A 5,256-nucleotide genomic window follows, 5' to 3' on the forward strand; every position below is an offset into this window, starting at 1 on the left:
ACTCCCCAGTGTATTTATTGTTTTCAATCTCATGTTCATTCCCTGTTGCCATGTGGTCGCTTAGAAAAACAATTTACTTGTTGTTTAAGCTCCTAACAAATACTAAATAAATAAAGAATTGTTACAAATGAATGTCTGCTGTCTTGATGCATTTTCCCCTCTTGAGAAGTAGCTTCAGAGTCTTTTCTCTCCTGTACCCTATTCCCTTTATGTCCCCATGTGTGTTCATCCCATTACCCCATGGCCAGCCCGCAGGTTCTGTCTATTGAACACCTGTTGACTTCAGGTAATTTTCCTATATTCCTTTAGGTTACAAGTTGATAGCATGCTAGCAGTTAGGCTTATGTCAATAGTGGTCAAAGTATATTCTTTCAGCTGCTTGGATCAAACATTTTGTAACTGATTATTTTCTCACATATGTTCTCATGTGATATCTGTCAATAGATGTTCAGTAGAATGAAATGATGCACCACACACACTTTACATGTATCTGACTCTGCCATATATCTAAGGGTCTTTTAGAGGCAGATGTCACCAATGAAATGTTCATATTTTAATATTGTAAAACCCAGTCCTACTCATATTACCAACATGCACAGGATGAAAAACACACCTGGCCTTGCCAGGCATGTGATTGCCTCCACACGTTCACTATGAATTCTCATAAATTATACACTTCAACTAAACATATTTTATTAACTTCAGGAGAATGAAAGATGAAAGCCTGAGTCTTTTTTTTTTACCCCGATTCACACCTGGTGCCTGCAGGTTACACACACAGATCACTGCATCATGAACAGTAGCCAATTGTGATCTCATATCTCGCAGTTGAATGTGCCGGTGTATCTGGATAATAATCAGAGAGTCACGTGTCTCAATTTAATACTCTGTCCTCGCTTTCCTCTAGTCCTGTCCCTCCCCCTCCCCAGCTGTCATGCTTCTCTTGACCCTCCTCTACCCTTCTTTTCTCCCATAGCACCAGATGAGGTCTCTAGACTAGTCCTCTCCATGAACGTCTCCTCCAAACAGGTGCTCACCTGCTCCTCTAGAACTATCAAGGACTACATTGCCTCCCTTGCTCCTTCCTTGCTGATTTCTGTAAACACTCCTTTGCACCAGCTCCTTCCTTTAACCCCTCAAGCACTCCCTTGTGCATCCCCTCATTAGCCCTCTATCCCCTTATCTCCATTATCCCCTTCTTGGGCAAATCTCTGGAGAAGCTTGCCATCTTCCAACTGACCCAACATTTCAGAGCTGCCAGAGGCATGGGAACTGCTCTACTGAACACCTGTGACAACTTGCTCTCTAATCTTGACTGTAACTCTACTTTTGTACTTATCCTCCTGGATCTTTCCTCTGCCTTCGACATGGTTAATCATGCCACTGTATGTGGGTGCACAAGGAAAAGGGCGAGGAAATGAGCGGGAAGGAGATATCAATCGAAAGAACGATCCAAGCAGGAATGTATAAAAGGTGCTAATTCAGCGCCAGATAGTGGGGGGGCACCTAAAACGTGCGACGATAAGCAAGTGGGTATGGGGCACCTTCCAGGGGGGCAAACACAGGTGCCTAAATAAACTGCAGGCACATTATTAAAGAAGGCCTCAGAGGGAAATGCAGGGCTAGGGATGCACTGGGTGCACCATTGGCCCGGGGAACCTTTGCACATCAGAGCAAACTATAGAAAAATCCCACTTAGACACATTTAGCAGGACTGCCCCTAGGCTGGGCCTTGCCTGGGAAAACCTGCTTAGATCACATGATCAACACACTAGTGGCCAAAGAGGAGGAGGACGTGGCCCAAGATGTACATCACAGGAAAACCCAAAGCTGCTACGACAACACTGGGTGATGTAACAACAGGGTGGCAAGCCAATCCTGCGGGCATAAGGGGTAGAGGGAAGTAGACCAAAGACAGGTAACCTGTTCACATGGGCACAAGTGTCTATTGGTAGGGGTTATGGGAATGGAGAGCTGAACTTAGTGGTGTTCCAGGGAGGATCAATCAAACAGTAAGTTTCCATGCTTCTGGGAGGTGACCAGCCTTCAGAGTACTCAACACAAGATTTGTGAAGACCGATATCCGGCCGGTACCGTGTGACTGTCTCCCTTCCCACCAGAAACAGGGTGTCTTGGGTTCTTTAGAAAATGGTTCTCACCAATGTCAGTTGAATAAAGATCTGGCGGTCAGCCCTAATGTTGTTTTACTAATTGCAAACTGTTCCTGGGAGGGGTGAGAATTGATGTGGCGTAACATGGGGAGGTGTTTATTTGGACATGGTTGATATCTTAGCTCCAATCATGCTCTACTAACATACGTCAGCCCTAAGGATATGACATAGCTTGACCAATGAGGTTCTTGGGAACCAATGCGAAATATGGAAATTTGAGTTACAACTGTGTCTAGTTCCTTAACTATTGTGATCGTAGTATAACACTAATTTTCCCTGTATGCCCTGATGTCAGCTCTCATCAATCAGTTCCTGTCCACTGTTCTCTTTGATTTGTGCTTGCCCAGCTGCAATAAACAGCATTGCTTCTTGCCCGGTGTGTGCTCCTTTTTTATTGTTCTTTTTATGGTGTGATCCTGAGTAAACTATTTTTGGGAGGCCTCAGCGAGGTCCTATGTCCTCCCAGTCAGCTGAAGGTATCCAAGCCACCCTCCCCTGGGACACAGGTCCGGCGACCGCAGACCTTATCAGTGCTCAACACAGAGGAGGTGCTGCAGATGCCGAGTTTACAAAGGTATGGCTGGTCCAGACAACAGCCTGCGCTCAGTGAGAGGGGTGAGCTTGTGCTGAGGGGACTTGAGGGTCTCTAGGACGTGAGTATAGCCGTGCAAAAAGGCGCTGCGTAGTGGTTGCATGCACACAGGGGGTAGGGATAGATTCTTTTATTTTGGTGTCTAGGACGCATCCTCAAGGAGGGAGGGCGATCGGTTGCAGTAGTATTAGAAGTTAGGGGCGTGCCACCTAATAGGGAGTTGACGCAGGTGTGGGCATGCCTGCATTGGATCAGGGTAAGTGCATAGTGTGTGGTGAACCCCGTCAGACGGGAGTTGCGTGTAGTACCAGCGATTGTATAGCGATTGTATAGTTGCGTCATTGGGGTAGGAGATGTGTTGTTGAGTTTTTGTTTTCCTGTTATGATGTTATGGGGGTATAGAAAGGAACATGCGTGTGGAAGTTAGAGTTGTTTTTTGGTATGGACTCATGGTGGAAGAGTCAATACCAGGAGGTATCTTGTATAAAACAGTGTGCTTGGCATCATAGCAGAGGATGTGTGCATGAGGTGTAAATGAGGCACAGTGCTTGTTCGCTCTAACATAAGGTTCGGTGAGCCTGGGGAGAGGGCTGTTGCATACTAATGCTCAGTGCATGGCCGGGCTTGTGAAGACGGCCACTGTGAGGAGTGGGGTGCATGGTCGGGCCTGTGGAGAGGGCATGAGTGAATACAGAGTTGGATAAGAGTGGGAGTAAGTGCGTGTGTAGCAGTAAAATAAGGCGAAGGAAGAACATGGTAAGGGAATAATGGCCTATTTAGATAGCTCCCTAGTTCACATGTGCTGCAAATTTCACCAGTATCGCAATAAGCTATTAAAGTGCAAGTTCCAATGGGCCCAGGAGTCTCCAGGTCAGTGCTTCCATGCTCGGCCCAGAGAGGGAACCTTTGAAAAGTAGACAGAACATATTAGGGCTCTGGAAGTTATATGAGGAAACAAAAGGGGAGAAGGTGAAAAAGGAGGAGGAGACCACAGGATTGGGCAGACCGAGTTCTCCGCTCCTACTTAAGGTATCTACCCATCCTTATGACCTGCAGCAGGGTATATTAACCCCCAGTGAGATACCACAGGAGGGGATAGTGTAAAAATGACCAGTGACAGGGACAAAGAAGCATGATGGGTGGAACTGCAAATGAGGGGGAGAGGAAATACTTAGCAGACATAGAGAAGAATACGTGACAACCGGTGGACGCCTTATTCAGCGAGGCAGAGAAGGAAATAGAAGAGGAAGTATCGAGGAAGAGCAAAGGAGATAAGGGGGAGTGGCATTAAGGGAGAATAAAATTCAAACTAGATGTAGGGGAGGAAGAGGGAATGAAGAAATAAATGGAATGAGGAGGCGAAGAACACAGTGTGCCATCAGATGAAGGTCTGAATGGGGATGATTGGAGTGATGGGGGAAAGTGAGGAATGGATGCCTGACAAGACGAGGAGACAGGGAGGAAAGCAAAAATTACATGATAATGACAGGAGTGGCAGAGACTGGCCCACCTCCCTCCTTAGCAGGATAGGGAAGGTGAAGATGGGAATAGCTCAAGCGACCGCAGAGGCAAGAGGAATGGGTCCAAAACCATAAGTAATGCCATCATTAGAGAAAGTGAAAGGGGACACGCATTATGCACCATGGCAAACGATGGATAGAGACAATCTAATATGCAGCCTGCCCTCCCTCATGGCTGGGGCCTGTAAATGGCAGGGGTGATGCCATTGATAGGGGACATGAAAAGTTTATTCGTGGCCATCATAGGAGAACAGGCAGATAAAATATGGAACCAGGCAGGATACATGGTTTCCATGTGTTAAAATCGTGGCAAAAATGGTTGTGGACACAAAATATCGCAGCAAAAAGGCAGTGGTTTTGCCATCACAATCCATGTAAAGTCTGGGAGGTTCTGATAAGTATGTACCCTGACAGTTATGACGTAGGGGCAGAACTGGCTCATTCAATGAAAAGTGACGATGACCCAGCAGACTACATAAAATGGGTGCAGGATGTATGGACACAAGAGACGCGAAGGTCATGGGATGAATGTATACCCTATTCTATCACATATTGATAAAGGAATTGCCAACAGAAGTACAATCGTTGCTAGATAAGATAGTTGGCATCTAAGCTAAAGGATGGCCTGAAATACAGGCAATGCTAGTGTTGAACTGAGGGCCCTGGTCCCCATCTTCCATCAAGCACCAGACATCTCCTCAGAGAGAGACAAGAGAAGCATTTCCATCATGGTCTTTATTTGCTGGAATAACAAGACACACTCAGGATACTCTATTTGGAGGATGCAAAATTTCTCTGATGCTTATAACTGATAAGCTTATTTTAGACTTGGCTGGACATAACTATGACAGTGTTCAACTTCTGCCAAGAGCATTATGACAAACTGATATCTAATTTTTATCTGATTGCAGAGGTCCTGCCAAGTTAGTTAGTGCCTTATACTGTTGGAGATATAGATAAACTCTGTTATATG

The sequence above is a fragment of the Ambystoma mexicanum genome, chromosome 10, assembly GCF_040938575.1.
Source record: "Ambystoma mexicanum isolate Mex_15411 chromosome 10, UKY_AmexF1_1, whole genome shotgun sequence".
NCBI classification, from domain to species: Eukaryota; Metazoa; Chordata; class Amphibia; order Caudata; family Ambystomatidae; genus Ambystoma; species Ambystoma mexicanum.